This window comes from Leopardus geoffroyi, chromosome D2, assembly GCF_018350155.1.
Source record: "Leopardus geoffroyi isolate Oge1 chromosome D2, O.geoffroyi_Oge1_pat1.0, whole genome shotgun sequence".
Classification (NCBI taxonomy): domain Eukaryota; kingdom Metazoa; phylum Chordata; class Mammalia; order Carnivora; family Felidae; genus Leopardus; species Leopardus geoffroyi.
Genome location: NC_059334.1, coordinates 55408194 through 55432931, shown reverse-complemented (window position 1 = coordinate 55432931; position 24738 = coordinate 55408194). Strand labels below are relative to the sequence as shown.

At 45.4% G+C, this 24738-nt stretch overlaps 1 protein-coding gene across 50 annotated transcripts in view; it reads left to right on the top strand.

The window, feature by feature from the left end:
- SORBS1 (sorbin and SH3 domain containing 1) overlaps nucleotides 1-24738 on the top strand; it is a 231542-nt gene that overhangs the window by 30975 nt on the left and 175829 nt on the right. The window contains exon 1 of one of the 50 annotated variants that reach the window (XM_045438290.1): nucleotides 9997-10143. The exons of the other annotated variants lie outside the window; for them this stretch is intronic. The gene's annotated coding sequence lies outside the window, so the exon portion shown is untranslated. Of the gene's footprint in view, nucleotides 1-9996; nucleotides 10144-24738 lie in introns of those variants that run through there. 50 annotated transcript variants of the gene reach the window in all.

The following is a 24738-nucleotide window of genomic DNA, read 5'->3' as shown; positions in this document are numbered from 1 at the left end:
AAATTCAGCTTTGCAAAAGCTGTTAGAGGTTCAGGAGGTCACCTTGGAGTATATAGTTGCTTTGTGACATTGTTGTCACTTGGCTGGTTAGCTTTCACTGGTGTGTTTCCAAGGACAGGGAGCTCACTGTTCACTGAGGCAGTTCCATTTATTTTTTTAATGCTTCTGATTATTAGAATTGTTTAATATGAGCTATCATCAACTTGTCTGATAATTTTCTCCTTTAGGACATTTCTCACTATATTCACATGACATGATTCATTCATTCAGGCATACGCGTTGAGCACTGGCTTTTAGAATCAGGAGAAATAAGATAGTAAACAAGGTAGACAAGGTTTTTGCCTCCTGGAACTTAGAGTCCCGTGTTAGTACAGTGGAGGGAGCATTGAACTAGATGTCAGAAAGCAAAGACATTCATTTTAAAAAGAAGAAAGAAAGAAGCAAAGGTTTTGTACTACTTGCAACCTGTATGGACTGGGCTAAGACACTTGAGTATCACTTCATTTTACAGAGGACATTATCCCATTGGACCTTCTAAAGCAGTGAAAGTTCCTTGGGTTGATGGATCTTGAGGAGTATGAATTGTTGATTATTAGGAGCAGTAGTTCTCAAAGCACAGGTCTGGGCCAGCAGCATCAGCATCACCTGGGAACCTGCTAGAAGTGTAAATTCTGCAGCACCACCCCAAACCTGCTGGCTCAGAAACTCAGGGGGTGGAGCCTGCAAATTGTTTTTTCACAGGGTCCAGGTGATTCTGATACCTGCCTAGTTGGAGGATCCCTAGACTGAACTGCGCCTTGGATTCACCTGCGAGCTGGGCCTTTTTTTTTTTTTAACGTTTATTTTTTTTGAGAGAGAGAGAGAGTGTGTGAGAAGGGGAGAGGCAGAGAGAGAGAGAGAGAGGGAGAGAAACAGAGACAGAATGGGAAGCAGGCCCCAGGCTCCGAGCTGTCAGCACAGAGCCCTACATGGGGCTTACACCTACGAACTGCGAGATCATGACCTGAGCCGAAGACCACAACTGACTCAGCCCCAGAGCTGGGCTTTTCAACCTCTGCCTACTGTACCCTGAGGAGTTAGAGCAGGATCTGAAGGCGGGGCCTGTGCAGAAGCCGCCCAGGTGCTTCTTCTGAGCAGTCTGGGCTGGAAGAGCCAAGGGTTATGGGGTTAGGAGCACAGACAGTGGTTATTGGCTTTGGTTTGACTCCTGACTCTGCCCACTATCAGCTCTGTGGCTTTTGATAAGAAGACTCGGGCCTCATACCCGTCCTTCAGGGTTGTGGTATCAGTCGAGTGGGATGATGTCTGTGAGCCTCTGAGGCTGTGTGCGGCATGTTGGTAAGTAAAGGAGAACTGAAGTTATTGGTGGGTAGCCGTGGATCTTTGAAGTTGATGATGCTTGTCTTTTCTCCCAGCCTCCCTTTCTCTACATTAAGCCTCTACTTTTCCTTCTGGGACGTAATTCCCTGCCCCCTCTTTTGGGAAACTCCATTTTGTCCATAAGTCTCTTGAAAAGACAGTGTCCCATTTGACACAATTGTAGATGCACCTGCTGTTTATACTTGTAATTCCACTGCTCAGAATCTGTCTTACAGATATACCTGCAGAGGTGAGAAATGGCGGTGTTTGTTTATTTCTTACACACTGTAGTAGCAAAAGCCTGGGATCAATCTAGAATCTCCATGCAACTGAATCCTATGCAGCCCCAGAAGGAATGAGGCTGCTCTTCAAGTACTGTCTTGGAATTCTGTAGGATGGAGTTTTTAAGTGAAAAAAGCAGAACTGCATATATAGTGTGCTACCATTTGTGCAATAAAAGGGGAGAACAAGATACGTTTATTTGCTTACATATGTGTATAGTACATGTGGAAGGGAACATAAAAACGGGTAACCTTGTCTGCCTCTGAGGAGAAGACTGGGCGACCACAGGACCCGGTAGAAGGGGGACTTTTCACTATAAACTGTTGGGTGCCTCTTAAATTATGTGATTGTAACCCATTTAAAATAGTGTGGTATCCTGAGTGGAATCCTCTACTTGTGGCCTGAGTGCTATGGGGTGCGGTGGGAGTATTCCCATTTTCTTGTGAATTGGACACTGTCCTACTTTTGATGCCATTTAAGATTGCATTACTCTTGGTACTGTGGGCTCTGATGGACCTTGCAGTCAGCAACAGCACCCAGCTCCGTTTCACATGAATGGTTGGCAGGGCGGGTCTCTCAGATTGGAGGAAGTTTGGAACTGCCCCCAGCCTGCACTTGCACAACCGGCTTTGTATTTGGCCCAGGATGCTAGGCTGTTGGGGTCATTTGAATCTGGATTCGGTCATCTGTAGCATTAGCTCTTCTCCGCTTTGTGCCATCTGGGGGTTTGGTGAGTCTGCCTCCTGTGTCCATCTTTAGTCATCATTGTCAAGACAATGGACAGGGTGTGGCTGAGAATTGACTACTGCATCATGCTGTCAGTAACCTTTCTCTAGCTTGTCATCAAGCCATTAAAGATACTGGTGGACATAGTTACTCACCAGATGTTTAATGTGTGCCTGTTGTGTGCTAGACAGTGTGTTAGTGCTGAGGGTACACAGAGTTAAGACTACCTTCTTGCCCGAGAGGAGATCATCATTTGGTACAGAGGCTGGAGAACTTTCTTTCTTTATTATTTAAAACAATTTTTTTTTAATATTTATTTTTGAGAGAAGGAGAGAGCATGCACGCACGTGAGCAGGGGAGGGGCAGAGAGACAGGGAGATACAGAAGCCAAAGCAGGCTCCAGGCCCTAAGCTGTCAGCGTAGAGCCTGATTCGAGGCCCGAACTCTGGAGCCGCGAGATCATGACCTGAGCTGAAGTCAGAAGCTCAACCGACTGAGTCACCCAGGGGCCCCTGGAGGACTTTATTTCTAAAGGGCCAGATAGTAAATATTTTTGGCTTTGTGGACCATACAGTCGGTTGTAAACACTTAATTGCCCTTGTAGCACTGAAATAGCTATAGACAACGTGTGAGCAAGTAGCATGATTATTCCAATAAAATGTTACAAAAGCTGGTGACTGGCTGGATTTGACCCGTGGGCTATAGTGTACTGACCCCTGGTCTAGTAGGAAGACAGACTAATAGCTCAGTCAAGTTTAATAAGTGGTATGAGAGGGGCATGGGTATGTGCCAAGTACAGTATGGCCCAAAGCAGGAGGGAGTGATGTACGTTTTTGGGGGGTAGTTCAATGGGCTCCATAGTCCTACGCTAATACAAGCTGCTTGACTCTGTTTCCCTAACTTAAGTGAATCATGGGAGATTAAGATGTTTTGCTGAAATCATGATATATTTTAGCTCACATTTCATCTGGTCTGCCAATTTGGTCATCACAACAAAAGAACACTGGTTGCTTTTTGGCATGACTTGGTCATCATGTACCCACGTTCACATTGTTTTCTAAATGTCCTCAAGCCATTCATTGTGTAATTTCACCAGGAATCCTCATTGGTTTGTAGTTATCAGGGCTTATTTAGTTGTAGATGGCAGGTTTGCCCACATTCCTACTGTAAATGGGGACACTTGCCCATGTCTCCTGCCATCAGACCCTTTCCTCCTTTGTGTGATTTTGCAGTTGGTCAATTGCAGTTCTAAGAAACTTTTATAGTCCGTGAAGTATGCATGAAAGAAATGATATATTATGTAAAGAAAATTTGGAACCGTATAAAAAAAATGGAAGGGGTGCTAAAATAAATCAGTCATGGCACACCACTCCAACTTGGCCCCTGGTAATATTTTGGTTCATTTCTGCCAGCTATGTGAAAAATAATTGAAGCTTACAATCAGACTGCTTTGGAAGGCTATGGTTTATAGTGGGAGCCTGATGTATCAGCTAATGACTAAAATTTGGGGGGCACCTCGGTGGTTCAGTTAAGCGTCCGACTTTGGCTCAGGTCATGATCTTGTGGTTTGTGGGTTCGAGCCCCATGTCAGGCTCTGTGCTGACAGCTTAGATCCTGGAGCCTGCTTGGAATTCTGGGTCTCCCTCTTTCTCTGCCCCTCCCCTGCTAGCGCTTTGTTCCTCTCTCTCCCAAAAAAATAGACAGACATTAAAAAGTTTTTTTTTTAAATTTTAGAGGAGCATGATTCAAGTGTGTTAAGTGGGTAGTGGAAGCACAGAGGAGAAAAAGGTCTGTTTCACCTGGGTAGGGAGATGGCTAGGAAAAGCTCCACTGGACAGGTGACTCTTGATAATCAAGGTGAAGCAGTAGTTGGAGGAACAGGAAACTGAATTGTATAGAAGCTATAGTCACAATCACATGCTGAATGTATATAGGGGGGGAGGGGGAAACAACTGCAAGAAAATGTCCCAGAATAATAATACTGTGTTAGGAATGTTGGTGAATGTGGTTTTATTTTCTCTGGTTTTCCAAATGGCAGTATATTGCCTCTTGTTAGTTTTTTGTTTGTTTTTTGTTTTGTTTTGTTTTTTGTTTTTTAACACTGCACACATGTGCCCCAGTCCAGGGTTGCAGAGCTTGGCTGCAGGCCTGCTGTGGGGTCAGGAGCTCGAGCCAGGCTGGCAGGGTTCGTGCAGCCTGGTCATTTTCATCTGCAGTACCTGAGGATGAAGTCGAGAAACTGATAATCCTGCAATAGCCCCGATCCCTTGGAGTATTTGAGATTTGAAAGTTCTAGACAACTCTTGGATGTATCTTGAGTAAAACAATACAGACGGCTTCTTTGCAACCCAGACTGATTAGGTCAGACCTTGCTTCTCTGTGCTGAAGTCGTTTGCATACCAAAGAGTTATTTTCCAAATGTTCAAGTGCAAAAGCTTGAGATAATGGTTTGGGAATAAGTGACATTACTGGGGACATAAAATGTTTACATGTGGATTCCCCCCCCCCTCCTTAAAAATTATGAAAAATAAACAGGCATTTACTGCCACGATGCCCCATGGTATTTCTGGCACTAGATTTCCCATCTTTAGCATTCATTTCCACCAGTCATGTCCATACACAGAAAACTGGGCACCCAGAACTGGGGAGGGCCTTGCTGCATTAGCTGCAGACATTGAGTCCTGTCTCATCCCTCTCCCAAGAAAGAGTTGTTGGGCCGCCCTGGGTCCAGATTTGGCTTTGCCTCTTCCTTGCTATGTGACTGCAGGCAGGGTGTTTGAGTTCAGCTTTTTCTCTCCATTAAATTGGGATGATAAAATTGACCTCACAGCTGTTGTAAGGTCTGAACCAAGTAGTGTGTGTAAGCACTGGCTTAGTGCCGAACCTATGAGCAGGTGCTCAATACATCATGGCTGCTGTTATTCGTTATTACTATTTGATTGTTAGCACCAGCCTTGTAAATTGGCTGATGTGTGTACTAGAGGCGGTGTACAGAAAGCACTCTGGCCCTACCTTTATTATCAGTACTTTGCACCAGTGATTCCAAATATTGACATGAAGTTGGCTGGGTGTAGGGTACTGATGGGAGTCACGGTCCACGTACGTAAAATAACATTTGGCCAAATTTCACTTGGAGAGATCATGTGACACAAGACTTCCTACAGGCTCTCTGAAGGGCTGACATCAGAAAATGTCAGGTGCTATGTACAGTTCCATTATGTTCTTGATAAAGTGGGAAACACATATGTTAAGGGTTCAGATATGTGTTGATTGGCTAGAAAAACGAAAAGGGAATAATCAGCAACAGGTAAGAAGGGAGGAAAGGAGGCCCTTCTGGGTTGGGTTCTGGGACCGTGTAAAAGCTTCCCCACCCTTGTCCCTCTCTAATCTGTAACCACACTAGGAGCTGGCTCTGAGCTTTCTGAGTGCCTGGAAAACTTGTCTTCTTGAAGTTGGTGATGTAACTTCATACTTATTCCAGGACAGCCCCAGTTTTTACTTTTTTACTGCTCTGAGGTCCAGCTGAATCCTAAATTCAGTCTTATTCGTGACCAGAAACAAAGATAAAATTAGGGGAGAGAATTCTGCCCTCAATGAGGAGGTCCTGAGGGCAGGAGGATTGACTCAGAAGCCATTAGAGAAAGGGTTAATCAGTCTGCATTTGTCAGCCTCTTTGGATAAAAAAGTCATCTCTAAATTAGGGCTGACATATTCCTCAGTTACATGGAGCGCTGAGCTCCCTCTGTATGCTGCGCATCTCTGCCTGCTGTTAAATATCAGCTGTTTCTGAAGGCATGATCCGACCTTCAGTCGTTTTTCTCCGTGCTTACCCGGTCATGCCCATTTGGGGACTGGGAAGACCAGGAGTCAGGCAAGTGTGGGACCTTAGCTGTGAAGGCTGGCACACAATAGGTGTTTTATAAACACTCTTCTGTCTTGGCATCTGGTGCAGGACCCATTTGTGGCAGTTATGTTGAATCTAGGGCACGGATAGAACTGGAACCATCCTTTGTGTCTTTTTAACAGTAAAGGAGATGGTATTCAACATACTCAGGTCAATATACAAAACCACTTTATTTTTTATTTAAAAAAATGTTTATTTGAGAGAGAGTGCAAGCACATGGGGGAGGGGGAGAGAGAGAGAGAGAGAGAGAGAGAGAGAACCCCAAAACCCCAAGCAGGTTCCACACTGTCAGCACAGAGCCCAACATGGGGCTCAACCCCACGAACCGTGAGATCATGACCTGAGCCAAAATCAATAGTTGGATGCTTAACTGAGCCACCTGGGAGCCCCTAAAAACCACTTTAAATATCTTTGTAGAAATATCTGTTTGAACACATTTTATGGAAGGTGAAAATCTGTTGCCCTCAGTTTAGCTGCTCACTACCCTTTTCCCTGAGGCGTTGGAACCATAGCTTTGGATCTCACAGATGAAATCTGTCCTCGGTCTTCTGAGACCTCCCGGCATTTCGTGCACAGTCCCGGTAGTTCTTTGTGCTCTCTCAAGTACGCAAGCATAACACTTTATTTTTAAATACCTTAAAATTCTCAGTTTATAAATATATTTTATCATTTAAAGGGCTTGTCTAAGTATATTCAGGCATTTTGAGCTTATTTTAGAAGGTAGAAAATGTCTTCGTTCTGTGTCTGCCCTCTTGGTGGTGGGTCCACTCAACATATGTCCGTTTGCTTTTCTTCTTTTGCAGGGGATTGGGTGCTCATGTAGCACAATTGGTTTGCCAGGTTTGTTATGTCTTTGCTGTTTAGGGGAATTGCAGACCCCCCTCTCGAACAGCCTGGGCAGGTAGGGCCGAGGCGGCTTCAGGTGGGCTAACTTGATGCTGGGCGTCGTCTTTAGCCCCGTTCTCTCTTTTCCCTTCTCTTCTCCTCTTATTCAGTTTTCCTTGTTTCTCCTGACACCCCTGCCACTGAAGTGTGGCACTGCCACTGAAGTGTTCTGTATATGTTGCTGGATTCAGTACGTTGAGGCTTGTAAAGAAGGGGGATGTTTTCTACCCCCACCCTCCTAGCTCAGGCTTTACTTATTTATTTTAAAGTATATTTATTTTTTTAGTTATCTCCACAGCCAACGTGGAGAACTTATGACCCCGAGATCAGGAGTTGCATGCTCTTCCGACTGAGCCAGCCAAGTGCCCCGCTCAGGCTTTATTTTGATGAACATTTTACAAAATGGCTCTGGTCATTTCCCCATGCCTTGCTGTTTGTGTAAAAGTCTGTATGGCTTTTGCAAAGAGTGTGATGGCTCAGGGGTCGGCAACCTTCCCGAAAATGGATGTCCACTATTTGTGACTCCTATTTTGGTGCTGGGGGTGACGGTGCTCACCCTTGGCAGAGACCAGCAGGAGGTGGTGACTTTTACAGGGGCTGCTGGCCAGCACCAGGCTCGTCGGCTCCCGCTGTGCCCGTTGCTGACTCTGCTTTTCGGCTATTGTGTTTTGGCTTCTGAAGTGTCGTTTGTATTGGCCATCACGTCTGTGCTGTTCCACAGCCTTTTCAGCCTAGGAATTACACAACTTGAACATTTTTGACCTTGTAAGGCTTGGAAGAGAGACTGTAAATCCCAGATCACTCTGTACAGCAGTGCAGGGGCTGACACGAGGGAGAGATCATTGCTTGGATGGATGGCCTTGGCCTCTGAAGGCTGATCCTTCAGTTGGCCTTGGCTTATATATTGAACACGTACCAGAGGGAGCTGGTGCAGCATAGACTGCTGGTGAGCAGGAGCCCGAGGGAAACTTGGGACAAACACCTGCTTCCACAGCAAAGGGTATTTTTTCCTTTTCCTGCTATAGATGGGAGGTTTGTGTTTAATTAAACATATGGTACACAGGGTCTTTTCCCTTATTTCTTATCCTTGCTTCATTCCAAGCCAGTTTCAGGGAGCCTAGTAGAAAAGTCAGTGGCCACCTCTGCCCTTCCTTTCTTCCCTACCAGAAAGCGCAAGGTCTCTGGCTCTGGCTAACCTCCACTTGGGGTGAGGGAGGGCTGAGCAGCCTCACGGTGGGGTCCTGGGTGAAGGCCTGGAAGATGTGATGCGTTTTGACTGGCAGGTGTTTGTATGTGCCCAATGCACTGGGTCTCCTCTAGTAATGGGCATCTAGTCCCCTCTTTTACATTACTGGGAAGGAAGCCTCCTGGGATCCAGGGAGGTAAAATGATTTACTCTGGGCCACATGGTAGTAGAAGAACCCAGAGTAGAATTGTCTGCTTTCTGCATTTATACCATTACATTGGCTCACCGAGGCCTGTATGTCCTTCACGGTCTGGAGAAAATTACACCGCGTCAGCATGGGGATAGGTAGCTGAATATGGCTAAGAGCAAACACTCTGCGATCTAATTTGGGTTCCAATTCTGGCTTTGCTGCTTATTAGCTATATGATTGTGAGTGTGCTGCTAACTTCCCTGATTCTGTTTCCTCATCTCTAGGATGGGAGCCATACCCCCACCTCATTAGGTTTTGCAGATCACCCCAGACTGTTCCCTGGTACATATAGACCGTCATTACGTTGCAGCTAACAGCATTTTCCATGGCTTGCTTCAGAGTTGAGGCTGGGGTGAGTGTGGGGTCTTCCTTCCCTCCTCTTTAATGGAGTCTTACATAGGGAGAACTGCAGTAAATCCCAAACCTGCCTGCATTCCTGCACCATCTTCGTGCGGGACTTGCCCCGTGGGCAGACTGAGGCCCTGGGGGACATGCACCCATTGGAAGGGGACACCTGTGTTTAGTAATCCTCCCTTTACTGGCCGAGTGATATGGCAGAGGCAGATTGATTTTATTGGGGCGAGAGAAAAAGAGTTGCATGCTTCTCCAGGTAACCCTGAGTCTTAGACCACCAACTCGTGCATACAGCCAGCTGCACATAACCTCCTGTTTCCTTTACCCATCCCTGCCCAGCTGCCCTGGTAGGATTCATTCTCTAAATATTTGAGGACCCACTGTGTTCCAGGCACAGGGCAAGACACTTTTGTGAGCATAAGCAGACCTAGGCCTTGATTCCTTGGAGCTTATGGGGCTGTGGGGAAGATAGACATTAAGTGATTAAAGATAAAATTATAATGCTTGTAAGGTTGTGAAGAAGTACTTGGGGCCTTTGGAACATGCACTGGAGAAATTTGACCTGGTCTGGGAGGCCAAGGAAGGTTTCCAAAAAAGTCACAATTGAGCTAAGAACTGGAGGCAGACGAGAAGGGAGAATTATGAGTGACCAGCCACCCTCCTTCCTTTCCCTTGGTCTTTTAGGAGGCAGTCAATTCTCCTGCCCTCAATCCTTTTGTAATTTTATGTGTTTGCTGTTTTTTTTTTAACTTCATAGTTTTTAGGGCAAAAATATAGTATGACTGCTACTTTAGGAGTTCAACAAATGGTTATAGTTTATATTTTTTAATGTTTACTGTGTGGCGAGCACCGTATGTACAATGTCGTTTAATTTCTTCAGCAACCTTGCAAGGTGAGTATTACGATTTCCAGGTGAAGAAACTGAGGCTCAGAACGGCTAAGCGACTTGAGTTTTGTCTCATGTTGGTTAATGATGGGAAAGTTGGGATCTGAACCATTTGGGCCACTGCCAAACCTACCTGTACCCTTCTGCCTCTCCCTCTTGCAGATGGAGTTTTGTGGCTTGACCTGGGGATCCAACCACCATCTCCATGTTGTGTCCATGGGGAAAATGCAATCTGAGTCCCAGCCCTCCAACTTATAAATGAACTTTTGGAACATGGCCCACTTACCGTTGAGGATTGTTGTCTCTGTCAGGTCAGCATTGAGACTAAGTGAATCTGTCTCACAGTGGTTTTAAAATTGTTTTTTCAGTTCCAATCCAGCATTAATGGAGGATGGTCTTAGAAATAGTCACTTGAGGTGAGTAAGAGTGGGCCAGATAGAAAGAAAGAATGCCAGTTTCATTCCTGCTGCCTGCAGTCTCCCTGTGGGCCATGGGGAAAGAATTTGAGGTAGACTGGTAACTTTTAATTACTTAGAGTTAGGTCTCTGTCACTCTTCTGTGGTTAGTCAGTGAGTGAGCTCTAGATGGGGGCAACGTGTCAGTCACTTCATTTCTCTGAGCCTTAATCTCTTTACCTGTAAAATGGCGTGATAATGCGGCTTTATTTCCTCAGCGTTGGTGTGAGATTCAATTGAATTATAGGACCTTAGGACTAGAAGAGGGTATCCATGAGATAATGTTTAAAAATGTTTTGTAGGCCTATGTGAAGGGATGCCACTTTTGTTGATTTACTGTTATGGTTCACATTATTAATAGCATGCCACTTCTCAAACTTCAGCTGTATCAGAATCGCCTGGAGGGCTCATTAAGCCACACATTGTTGGGCAGCTCCTCCAGATTTTCTGATCCAGTAGTGCTAGAGTGGGGCCAGAGGATTTGTATTTTTAAATCTTTCCTGTGTGATGCTAATGCTGTTGGGTTGGTGGCCACACTTTTAGAACCACTGACAGATACCACTTAGATCTGGAGCCCCTCGGCCCTGCCACTGCCTCAGGCCTAGAGAGTGATAGCTGAAACCCAAGGACCGTTGGGGGATAGTGCGTGTGGTGGTCTGTGCAGGCCATGTTGTAGCCACATAGAGCTGAGTGGGCACTGGTGACCCTAGGTCAGTGTCTATGATGTCTGGAATTGGGTGGGAGCATCCTCTCTGTTTCTTTGGATCCCTTAGGACTTAGGATGGCTTTTGGAAGTCTCCACTACTCAGGGGCAGAGGGTATCTCTTGCAGGTTGCTTTGGGCCAAACTTAGTCCCATCGACATCGGTGAACTCTCTCACCAATGGATCTTGGCTCAGATCCACCCAAACTGAAGCCCTCTTTGGTTCCTGTAAAGAAATCATCTTTCTTGTGATCGTTCAAGGTTGTAGTAGAGGGAGAATCTCCCTATGGGGCTGGGTGGCTCATCTTTATGTTCTCTCTCTCTTACCCTAAGAGATTTCCCACTAATTGCTTTAACACTTTACTCTCTGTCTCCGTGACATGTGTGGTTTCTGCTTAAATCTCTTTCCTAATTGAGATACCCAACTTTTCCCTTAATTACCCCCATTTCAGAAGAAGGCAGGCTGGAACAGGCTAGCAGCAGTTCTCACACTTTTGCATATTGAGTAGCTTGTTTAAAACACAGATTCCCTGGCTACACCCTCAAAGACTGATTTCTCAGGTCTGGAGAGATTTTTAGGGATCTGAGACCTAGACTTAGGGAAACAATTAAAGAGAATTTGACTTGCTTTTCAGTCTGCCAACATGTGGTGGGCACTTGTACTCCAGTCACCCAGGAGCCCCTGCTTGGATGTCTGTTTTCCTTCGAGTCTATATTTCCATACCTAAGACAAAGCTGTGGGGCTGGGGGGTGGTTTGTTTAATGTTGGCTTTCTTGGCCAACAGATGACCCGGCCATTGGTTCTTTGAGGAGAAGAAAGCCTCGGGATTTCTGTTTTGGCCACTAAAGAGATCTTTTACCTTCTATCATATTCCATTTAAACTATGCCTACCCCAAGGTCTAGTGCAAAGTCTGGGTGACCTTTGTGGCCAACACTTGATCCATTCTCTCAACTTCTTATGACTGATAATGAGTTTTTAACTTCTTTTGCTTTATATGGCTGTCTGACTAGCTTTCACTGGGCTGATTTTTATCTCTGTGTTTTTGTTGTAAGCATCATGGAAGTTGTGTCTAGATGACACTGGGCCTATAGATATCTAATCAGTGGCGGGATAGGTAGGTTCACTATGATGTTTCTGGGCTGGCTACTGCTTGATGCCTGCACAGATCTCAAGACCATGGCAATAAGGTCTAGAACTGGCTTGACATCCAGTGTTTTACATGGAGAGTCGTGTGTGTGTGTGTGTGTGTGTGTGTGTGTGTGTGTGTGTGTGTTTTCTTTTTAGTACAGGCCCTTGAGGATTACTGTCAGATAGTACTTCCAAGGAGGGAGCTCCAGGCAAGTCTGGACCCTAACTGAAGTTTGAGGTTTTCACCAAAAATGGGCCAGCATCAGGAAGGGACCTGGTCAGATAACTATTCCACTGCCTCAGTGGTTGGCAGAAGCTTCTGGCTACAACAGAGTTAGCTGGGTATCAGCTGTGGCAGCAGATTACTCCTAAGGCTAGTTGAGTGTGTGTGTATGAGAAAGAAAGAAAAGGCCCTTACTTCAAACAGCATTTTTCCTGTGTCTCCCAAGGATCTATTTTGTCCCTTTAAATGTTTCTTTTTCTTTTTTCTACATAATAGTCAATGTTCAGGATTGTGGGGAAAAAATTCAGGAAACAACCCAAAAACCCAGTTTTCAAAAGGGCCTGGGCAAACCCTCAGCATTTTGTAAATGGCTCTTTCTAGCCGGATCATTTCTATGGTGGCATGCCAGGTCCCTGCGGCAAGATTGCCGAGTGCTTTGCCCATTCTGCTCGGTCTAAAGTAACTTCTCAGTTCATTCTATTCCTTTTTAATTTTCGTGGTTTCTTGCGTTTGGGTAACTAAATTTAAAGTAAGAGCATGAAATCCGTATAGTACAACCACAGACCCAAAGACCATTGGAGCGACAAGAGTCCTCCCCAGATGGTCCTAGATGGCCCACAGAGATCTTGCAGCTGCTTGGGACCATGGTTGTAAGCCCAGGTGGCCTGCCTCTGAATCTAATACTCTTTTCCTGCCCGTGCTGCCATTGCGGAGGTCCTACTTCCCTTTACCCCGCTGCTTGGCCAAACTCAGGTGTGGCCAGTAGAGACCAAAGGGCTTCCAGGGCCAATGGAACCACTTAAGTTCAAGGAGACTCATGAGGAAAGGGGTGTTGTTCAGATTGCATTTTAAAACGGGTTGGGAATAACACTGGCTGTAAAAACATGATCAGAAATCTGCAAAATCAACACTCTTTCTTCCTGGTAAACATGAAAGCCCAGCAGCTGCACCTCCCTCACACGTGTTTGGCCAACTGTTGTTCAGGACATCACGCCTCCCGTGGTGGCGTATGATTGCTGACTGAAGCCAGGATTGGCATTCCATCTCTTTGCTGGGTGGAACAGGGCATGTCCGTGCTCTCAAAGCTGTTCAGGTTGTCTTTGAACTTAAACTGGAGCACGTATGCATCCATCTGGGGTTACATGGACACTTGGATATGGTACCACATCCCTTGTCTGGCTTTGCCGACTCCAGACCCAGTGCGGGTAGAACTGATCTTATTTAGTCAGAGGTGGGGATTTGTGGGTGACTTCTTTTCCGTCAGAATCCTCACTCTCTTAGTCACCCCTAACCTCTGTTATACAAGAGAATTTTGTTTATTTCAGAGAATCAGCCCACACACAGGTTTGAAGCAAGTCCAAAAGGAACATTTGCCACTGTGTAAAAACACGTCTCATCTTGCTGCTCTTTGATGAGAACCGGTCCATCCCTTCTATTCACCCCTCCACCAATCCCCCCACCCAACCCCGTTGCCTACATCATTTGTAGCAAACTTACTGTATGGGAATTTACCGGTTTATTTCTCAGAACTGAAGCTAGTGCCTGACTTTCTTAAGGAAATACTTGGGGAAAGCAAAACTGCTTTATTTGTGCTGTCATTTTTTCCCCCTGTAAGTTTTCATGTATCTTCATAAGGAGATGGCTTGGGAACAGTTACTGAGAAGAGTGCAGAGGTCATTAAGAACCAGTATTCATTCCTGGAGTATTCATTCCTGGAGATACAAGCCTGTCAAACAGACCTTATTCCTTTTTAGACATGGGCTCTGGGACGTGCAGGAGATACAGCGCCCTGCGTGCTCGTGTCTGGGAAGCATCTAACGGGAAGAAGTGCATTAAGAGCATAGGGCTAAAATGAGAAGTGAGGGCTGGGTGATAAGGCTGCAGGTGGATTCGCTGCTGGCTGGATTACCAGAACAGATCCACATTCTCTATGTGGGAGGCCTCTTGTTGCAGACCTAGGATTGTGCCTGGGTCTGTCCTGGTCAATATTTTTTTCTCAGATACTTGGAGCTGTAAAGGGCAGCCATATGAAATGCACAGATCTGTTAGGGCCAGGGGAGAGAGAGCTTACATTTCAAAGAGTAAACAGAACCCAAAAATCTCTTTTAAGATATGTCCAGCATCTGGATTATAAAAAAAATCTTCTACGTGTAGGATGGGGGCGACCTGATTTTAAAAGAAGCTTTCATGGGGAAAAAAAAGACTCATTTTGGAAGCTGAGAAAAAGAGGCAGGTCCCTCTCAGAAGGATGGAGAGAGGAGTAGGTGGTTCTTTAGCTGGATACCCTGATAGTTTCAGGCTTGCCTTCTGGAGCTACTACTTACCCTCCCACCCCCAGGTGAAGCGGGACTGGATACGTGCCCCTTCCACCTGCAGGTGACCCAGGTACAGTGTGAGTTGACTTTGACGTTAGTCCTTCTACCTGGTCTCCCTGAGAAACCACAGGTTTCTCCCCGAGAAACTCCCTTGCCCACACAAGGAGTCTTACAGATCTGCACTGGCTTTTCCAGGCAGGGGTCTGAGCTCTTTTTCTTTCTGAGGGTTTCCCGGTCAGGTCCTAGGCACTGGGGCTCACGGCTGCCTTTGTTTAAAAAAAGGGAGGGGAGGGGTGCCTGGGTGGCTCCATTGGTTAAGCGTCGACTTCAGCTCAGGTCGTAATCTCACACTCCATGAGTTCGAGCCCTGCGTTGGGCTCTGTGCTGACAGCTTAGCTCAGAGCCTGGAGCCTGCTTCCGATTCTGTGTCTCCCTCTCTCTGCTCCTCCTCTGCTCTCTCTCTCAAAAATAAACAAACATTAAAAAAATTTTTTTTTTAATCTTCAAAATGGTCTTTAGAAAATGGCTAAATGGAACACTTTGTGTTCCTGTTTTAAACTTAAAGACCGATATATTCTGCAAATGCAAAAAATAGCTAGAAGATGAGTTCAGTTCCATAGTGCTTCAGGTTGAGCAAAGGCAGCCCGAAGAAGGTACAGGTGTGAGAGAGGGGACTAAAACAGGAGACGGGGGTGGAGTGGGGAGGGAAGCTAGGGACCGGTGGGCAGGAAGACAGAAAAGCAAAGAGACTTGCACAGGAAGAAAGAAGACACAAAGAGAAAACAGCACAATTTGAGGTGAAACCAATTTGCAGTAAGGAAGGCCTCTGCCCCAGTGCTGCAGTCTTAGGTCTAAGAATTCTGAGGAAATCCCAACCACTAGCAAAAAAGGATTTGTTTTTTCTTTGTAAATATGTCATGTAGTTAAAATATGACAACCTGATCTGCCTATCCTTACAGAAAGAAATCTTTATTGATAAGTAAGAAGCTAAGGCCCAATTTAATACCTTTGAAAAGATTCCTTCTCCCCTTATGATCGTTGGATGAATCCAAAGAAAGAAAATTCTGTTTTTATTGATCTATGTATATACATATGCACATATATAAAAAGAAACTACCTCCAAGTCATCCAGTGGTTACCTCTGGATGGTGATTAGGATTTTTCCTTTTTCTCCCTGTTTTGGAGGGGTGTTATTTTCTAACTTTTTCTTTTTTTCAATGAACAGTATGACTTTAATCAGGACAAAATTATTAAAACATCTGGAAATAATATTATTTACCTAAAGTAGTATTTTTCCCTCCCCAACCCTAATGTATTATTTTTTTAAATGAAAATTTAAGTTGGGAAATAGATGCATCCAAGGTACCCTAGCCCCTCCCCACTCCTTCCTTTTAAAATTTGTAGTTGTTATCAAAGTTACACACCCATATAGTTTTAAGAATCCGTCTTACAGGACCATGATTTCCTGCCTCCTCACCTCTACCCCCATTCCCCAGTGGCAGTCACTTACAATTCTTAATGGATTCATCTAGTATTTACTTTCACATTTCTCAATAACTTGCGTGTTTTGCTGCTTTGGGGCATTATCTGTTGACTCCTCACCATATAAGATGAGCATTTAGCTCTCTTCTCCCTCCCTGTGCACTATCCCCTATTATCTCTGGAGGAAGAAAAATCCTGTCCTCTCTAAAAGTCATGAGTATCATGCCTTATTCTAGAGGGACAAAGGTTCTTTATGTGGCATGACATTCACATCTTCTGGCTTTTTGTCATCTTGCCAATAAGACTTTTGAAATCTCTCCAAAATTCTATGTTCTAGGTTTGAATTGGGCCATGCATTGTTACTAGCTCCATGGGCCAACCAAAACTAAGAGCCTGCTGGAATCTGAACTGAATTAGGGCATCTCCTGGATGTTGCTTTTTTAGACCAAATATCAACTTCTTTTGTTTTCCTTTGCTTTTCCATAAAAGTCGAGTATGGAGAAAAGCCACTATCCTAGTTAATGGTGAGGGCCACTGTTTGCCAGACTTGGGCGTCTTGGGAGTCCTAGAAGGTACCTTCCTTGAGCTCTCCATTCTGGGATAGCCGTCAAAGGGAGGCTTCTGTCTGCATTTGACTGGTGATATTGAAAGTTTGCAAGGCTGTGGTAGAGATGCCTGTGTTCTGGGGACCCTGAGGAATTTGTATGAAGTCTTAAAAAGTGTCACCTTTTTCAGAAAAGCTGCTACAGTCGTCTCTGGGTAAGGCATGTAGACCCTACTCTGAGCCTCAAGAGTTTTACTTTGCTCCTAGAGCCACGCACAGACACCTCTGAATTCTCTGTCCAATTCTAGATGTCGTTCCAATCGCCTTGCCTGTTTTTTGTTGTTTTTTTTTTTTTTTTTTTATTTAGAGAGAGAGAAAGAGAAAGAAAGAGAAATTCCCAAGCAGGGCTCAATCTCACAAATCATGAGATCATGACCTGAGATGAAATCAAGAGCCAGACGCTCAACCAACTGAGTCACCCAGGTGCCCCTGACCTTACCTATTTTCTCTTGGCTTGTGAGTGGCTCCTACCTTCTGCCCTTTGCCACTATTTATGGCCCTTCTGAAATCTTGAGAAGACTTCGCTGGTCTTACAGCAGGGATTTTACAGTCTTGCTCATTCATGAAGAATGAGGGGAGGCAACATGGCAGGACTTCCACTGTGAGAAATGAAGACTCGGAATGTTAAAGTTAAAGGGACCTTAGAAACTACATTGTACAGCTGTCCTTGCACACCTCCAGCGGCGGGGGGAGGGGGGGCACTCTTTCAAGAGGCCACCCCTTTCAGTGTTGGGTGGCTCATCTCATTGGAAAGTTCTTTCCTACTGAACTGATGCCCTTGTCTGGAACTCCATTAAATAGGTGAGGGCAACCTTGAAGGTAGAGTTTGTTGAAACTAGTCAACAACTCCCCCCATTACTCTTGCGTAAGCAGTATTAAAAATGATTTTAAGAGGCAACTGTAAAAGATGCTGGTAAAAGTTAATGTTTTCTAAGCACTGAGTGTGTTGCCAGAGAGGTTCAGTTTTATTTTTATTTTTCATTATGATTTTGATTTATTTGAGTCTGATAGAATGGTATCAGTGACATGAGGAATAATTACAGTATCTTTTGAAATTCTATCCTGGAACCCCACCAGGAACCAACCCAGATTCATGCCAAGGAACACATCATAGGTTTTGGGTTTTTAAAAAAATGTGTTTTTAAAAATGCTTGTTTGAAATGCTAGACTTTTTGATACTTACAGAGCATTGTTTTAGTGGGTGGACTTCCTTTTTGATCCTCTAAGTTTAAGTTTTTAGTTCAGTTATGGCCATAGTGACCAATCCTGTATTGTGAGTTTAAGAGGCCTCTGAGAAGCGAGACCTGTGTGTGTGTGCATGCATACACACACATGCATGATTGTCTCCCTTTTGTCAACCAGGTCTAAAGTTCCCTTGATTCTTACTACTGCTTTTATTGATTCTTTAGAGATGCTTGCCATCTTAGGAAAGCTGTGTATAATCATTCTTTAAATAAAAATGACTTGCCGTAAAGAGAGAAACTGGCAGCAAGAAATCAACATGTTAACATTGGTAGTTGGATTATTGTGTTTTCTTTGAGAACTTCCTTTGTTTTCCCAGCTTTCTATGATGAACATGTGTTTTTTAAGTTTATTTATTTATTTTTGAGAGAGAGAGAGAGAGAGACAGAGAGCGAGCGAGCAGGGGAAGGGCAGAGAGAGAGAGAGAGAGAGAGGGAGAGAGAGAGAATCTTATGTCTGTGAGATCATGACCTGAGCTGATATCAAGAGTCGGATGTTTAACTAACTGAGCTGCCCAGGTAGCTCCTATGATGACCTTGTATTAATCAGGTGCCCCTGTGATGAACATGTATTCATCTGTATTGGAGAAAATTATTTGGGGAAAAAGAAAAGCATGGTTGCTTTCAAACTCATTCCTAGTCTGCCAATGAGGTAACAAGGTGGAAAATACAGGAGGGATGACAGAGTGGACCCAGGGACACTGAGCACCAGTACTGCCTTGGGAACTGTAGGCCCCAGTCTTTTTAACCATCAAAGATGCCTGTCTTTTATTTTTTCTTTTATGCTTATTTTTCTTATAAATGTCCCTGCTTTGAAATATTTCATCTAACCCAACACTGTGGTTATTAAGTAGTAATTCCCCTCTAGTTGATCCATCAAAGATAGACTGCCTCTAATTGTTGCCTGGGTTACTTTATGGAGTTGATGCTGTTCCAGCTGGGGTTGAAGGTGTGATGTTTGAGTTGGCTCTACTGTTAGGCACATCTATGTTCTCCACCTTTATTGCTGCCTGTGTGAAACTTTTTGAGCCAAGGACCCACAGTTGGGGTTCTGCAGTTAGAGCTCTTCTGTGTTTGGGGCCCAGGACCCTGTATTCCCTCTAGTACTGATATCTCTTCCCATAAATTTGCCTTGATTTTATTTTTAAATTTTTTTTTTCAACGTTTATTTATTTTTGGGACAGGGAGAGACAGAGCATGAACGGGGGAGGGGCAGAGAGAGAGGGAGACACAGAATCGGAAACAGGCTCCAGGCTCTGAGCCATCAACCCAGAGCCCGACGTGGGGCTCGAACTCACGGACCGCGAGATCGTGACCTGGCTGAAGTCGGACGCTTAACTTAAGACTGTGCCACCCAGGCGCCCCGCCTTGATTTTATTTTTAATGCAACAACATCTAAACAGCCCCAAACCAATAATGATACAGTAAGGCTTCGTGACTATGCTAAGCTTTGTCTACCTCCTCATTATCCTCATCATGGCAGTGATAATTGGCATCAGCCGAGTGAGCACACATGGAGTGCCAGATACTGTGTTAAATGTCTATACAGATCTTGTTTGATATTCACAACTCCTCTGCAAAGCAAAGACTGTTAAATAGCCCCCATTTTATTGATGGGGAAATAGGCTCTGAGAGGTTGAGTAATTTGTCCAAGGTCATGAGGCCAAAGAGCCACAAAGCCAGGATTTAAGTTGCTTCCTATCTCTTACACTTTCCATACCCTTTCTCTTTAAAAAAAAAAAAAAAAAAAAAAAAAAAAAAATTAACATTTATTTATTTTTTGAGAGAGACAGCATGAGCGGGGGAAGGGCAGAGAGAGAGAGAGAGAGGGAGTCACAGATTCCAAAGCAGGCTCCAGGCTCTGAGCTGTCAGTACAGAGTCCAACATGGGGCTCAAACTCACAAGCTATGAGATACTGACCTGAGCCCGAAGTCAGATGCTTAACCAACTGAGCCACCCAGGCGCCCCGTACCCTTTCTCTTTAATCCCTTTCCTCTTTAGTCGGCTCTTTCCAGACCAGGACCTCAGCTTCAGGTGTTCTTCACATCCCAACACATCACCTGCTCGTGGGCCCTGTGTTCACAGGTCCTCAGGAGGAGGTGTGGGGAAGGTGGCCAGACCCTGGCAATGGAGGCAGCGGGCAGGGTGCCATGGCTGCTGTCCTTGCACACTGGCAGGCCAGGTCGCAGGGGGCTTATCCCCAGGTCTGAAACTGGAGTTGGGATTTGGTCTCTCCTTCTAATTTCCCACCTTTCGAGTGGGGCCTTAAGGGGAGTGCGGACGCATTGCCCAGCCCCAGATATGATGAGTTTGTGCCTTCGGTGCCATTCGTCAGCGTTTTTAACATTTTTCTTTCCTCCAAGAGAGAGGGCATAGAAAGCATCAAATCCCTCTCTCCTGGAAGGATGAGGAAGCTGGGGAAGGTACCTCTCTTCCCACAGGGTGACCTCAGTTCCATTCCAAGGAGACCGTGTGGAACAGGGGTTCTTATTTTTTTGGGTCATAGACCCCTTTGAGAATCTGATGAAAACTTTGGACTCCTCCCTAGAAAAATTATAATAATAACTAACATTGTGTTGTAAGCACTTAAACATGTATTACCTCTTTTAATCCTCCTCCTAACCCTATGAGGGTAGGTACTCTTGTTTTTCCTATTCTACAGACAAGGAAACTGAGGCATTGAGATGTTAAATGGCTTGCCCTTGGGCACTTGTTTACAGAGTGGTAGGACCTTTGTATGTGGTTTCCACTGGACCCCAGGAGCTAGAGAACCTCAGTTCTAGAGTACCAGCCAACTCCTGCATTGCTTAAATATGGAAATGTGTATGTGTAATAAGATAGCAGGTGGATACCACCCCCCTACAGCTGGCGATCGACCTGCTGTCAAGGTGGTGGGGGAAGGAAACGCTGCTGTTGGCTCCCCTTTGCAGAATCTTCCCCCATCCTCTTGGACCAGTAAGGTGCATCTGCGTGGGGTTTCTAAGTGTCCAAGCCTTGCGGGGATCCCACACAGTTATCTAATTGGCATTTAATGGTGGGCGGGGAATCAGGAGTCAGACAATCTGGGCTTCTTCCCTGGTTTTGCCCCTCCAAGCTGTGTGGCTCAGGGAGTCATTCAGCCTCTTCTGAGCCTGTCTGCTCATCTGCCAACCAGAGCGGATGAACTCGGGCCTTCATTAGGATAAGGAAGGTCTCCCCCGTGTGGGAGGAAGGCACTGCCCTTAAGCAAATGGCCTGCGCCAAGTACAGCGTGCACATAGCTCTGTTCGGCTTAATGAGCCCATAGACTGATCTGTGGCTGCCGACCATGCTTGACAACTGCAGCTTTAGAAAGTACAGAGAGCATTTTCATAGTGATGGTCAGTGATCCTAATGAGATTTTGGAATAGTTTGTACTCCGCACTCCTCTTCTTGTCTGCCTTTCTCTTCCCCACCTGTTTGTTCATGACCCCCCACAGCAGGTATCCTTAAAATCATAGATACCTAGAATGTTACTGGGGGAAAGGAACTCTGATCACCTATGGCCAGCCTTCTCATTTTGCAGGAATGGAAGTACCTCAGAGAGGTGTAGGAACTTGCCCAAGGCCACACAGCTAATCCAAAACAGAGCCAGAACTTAGGTTAGCATTTTTTCATTTGTGCCACGCGGTTGTCCCTGTGTCAGCCAGACACCACTCTTATCAGTTTTTACCTTGTATGGCTTGTCCTCTCTGCTTCCTTCCTTGAAAGTAGAGGCTGGGCCATCCTCATCATACTGTCTCCCTGTTTTTCCTCACCGCCTCAGTGCGGGGCGAATGAAGGAACAAAGCCATCCGCGGAAGCAGAGCCAATCTCGGAAGACCTTCGGGGCGCTCAGCCCACAGTTCCACACATTCAGATCAGTGTAACCTCTCCATGCACCAGGATGAGTTTCTGCTGTTGACAGATCTGCGAAATACCCCTCTCCGTATACTCCTTTATCCCCATTAATGGAGTGGTGGATAAACCCAGCTTTTGGAAGCTGAGCCAATGTGGCTTATGAATGGCTGTGCTGGCGCTCTGTATCCAGCAGAGGTCTAACCTGGGTATAAAGAGTATCTTTTCTGAAGCTGGTGACATAGCACCACTGGGCATCAGCTTAGCACTCACTGTCCCTTGCCACAGGCCACTGTGAACGTCCAGGGGCTTTCTCTTCTCTCTGCTAAACAGAATTCTATTGTCCGTTACTCAACTTGTTACCCCACCTTCTTAGGAGAATTTTTCCTGGTTAATTCAGCTTCTGGGCCTTTTTAATATGGAATTAGGGCAACAAATAGAAGCAAAGTTGGAGGACCAGGTGCTAGGGGTGGTCAGTGTGTGTGTGTGTGTAAGGAGGGGCTGTGTTTGTATCTGAGAAGACCCAATGGTCATGTGACAGAAGAAGAAATGCCAGAGAAGGGAAAGGAGAGGGAGGAAGAAGTGTCTATGGGCTGGGGGTTGAGAAGAGTGAGGAGAAGGAGAGGAGCCAACTTAGAAGAATGGCTACTGTGTGTCTAAAGGATACAAGCAGTAGAGAAGGAGGAGGGCTTTTAAAGATAGCTCCCCATGCATTATTGTCTCTTGTTGGTGTTCAGCAAAGATCCAATAACATTTAAAATTTTTATTCTGTTTAGACTGGCTTGTTTGCTTACATGGCTACCAAGTGGAGACTGTACTGCGTGGTGACCCAGTTGTATTGATGTTCATCTGGTGTGTTCTATCTGGGAGGCAGGCTGGCCGAGGGGCAGAAGGACATGAGAAGCAGATTCTAGAGGGTGGGTGATCTGGAGGAAATGCCCCCGTGGTGGGGTTTGTGACTGGTGTGCCAGAGTCAGCATGCAGGTGGTATTCCTACCCTCTGAACAAACTCTAGATAATTTTCCTGCACTAAATATAAATATATCAGAGTTCTCAGATTCAGTGCCTAATCACTTTGTACCCATTGGCAGAAAAAATACGAGGCAGTTCAGTAGTGGGGAGAAATGCAGTGATTCATTTATGTTGTATTTTTTCCATAATTAATTTGCCATGAGAAAAAGGACAAGGTTGAGTTTACTGGCTGTCTTACTGATGGAACTCTTATTGGGGAAGAATATTTAAATTTTTGTTCTCCAAGAAATTGTTCTTTTGTACTGGTTTGAGATGGAGGTGACTTAGCACAGAGAGGGTTTTTAAACCAAGGGAAGGAGCGGTGCCTGGTTTAGATAGACAGAGTTCTTTCTTCTGCCAGTGTGCCTCCAGGGGTCCATTGCATGTGCTCTGCCCATTCAGCATTCACATTCAGTAAGAGGACTTCTTCCAGCGGCTGACGGCCCTGAAATAAGCAGGCTGCTGGAACGTGCAGGTCTGTGCATGGAGGGAGTCCTGGCCCATTTCTGGGCTCCTCGGAGGGCAGGAGAGATGCTTCTGCAGAAGAACCCAAATCTTTGGCCTGAGCATTGAGAAAGTTCAGGCAAGCATCGGTGCTTTTGGGTACTAGGCAAGGGCGGAAAGGGGACCTGCCCTGGTTCCTACCCTGTTGTTAGTGGGATAGTTTTTTGTTTTGTTTTGTTTTAAGCCCAATTGCCAAGCTATTGGGCACCTTAAAATTACCTGTAATTTTTGATCCTCTTAAGGGGCCTTGTGTGAGGACAGGAAGTGTCAGCTGCCTTCTGGTGTTTGAAACAATGTCCAGGGCAGATGGTTGTTTCCCACCTAGCTTTAAAAGATGTCAGGAAAGCAGCCCTCTGCAGGTGAAAGGCCTTGGTCAGCCCCTGGCCTCTCCTTGGGCCACACCTGCCTTGTTCGGGCTGGCCCCACTCACTGACGGTGGCCTCAGAAATCTCAAGGCAGCCCTCATGGTGTTGGTCACACTTCTCAGCCATGTAAGTGTTTCTGGGGGACTCCTAGACCACGGGCATCAGGATGCTCCAAGGTTCTCGTAAGTAATGAATATACCAAGTGGACAATCAGAGTCTCTGGGGGATGGGGTGATTCCTTTGTACCCTCTGGATGGAGAACCACTATGCCACCTGCAGCCACTGTGGAGAAGTGGGCATTGCGGTTAGTAAGTTTGATGCCAGGAGATCTTGGGCTCAGGTTTTAGGGTTAAGGAAGTTGGGAGAAGGGAGGAAAGTGCACAGGTGTGGAGTACCAGCTGTTGGAAGATGCCGTGCCTTTTTCATTTATACTCAGCCCAGTGTGCTGTATGTTATGATGCTATGCACAGGGGAAGAAGCAGTGTCAGAGAGATTAATAGCTTGCTTAGGATCATGCATTTGGTAGGTGGAGACCAGGCTTGACTGAAGTCCTCATTTTTTCTGTTATGGCTGTAATCCCCATGCTAGAATGTTGAGTGTCTCCCCGACCATGACTGTATGTGTTAAGATTTTCTAGTAGCCACAGTGAAAAGGTAAAGAGAAATGAATGAAATTAATTTTAAACATTTTCTTTAACTTAGTATGTCTAAAATACTTCAGTATTTAATCAGTATAAAATATGTCAATGAGATATTTTACATTCTTTTTTTTCCATACCAAGTCTTCAAAATCCAGTATGTTTGCTACCTTCAGAGAACACTTCATCATACTAGCTACATTTCAAGGGCTCAGTGGCCAGGAGTGGCTAGTGACTACCTTACAGGACAGCCCAGCTCTAGCATCTGTGTACTGGAGAGGCGTGTCCTGCCCGGCTGCCCAGAGTAGCAAGGGATTTCTACATTCGTGGTTTACAAAGGCCGCGGGATGAATCAATACTGGGCAGTCTTCGTGTCACCTG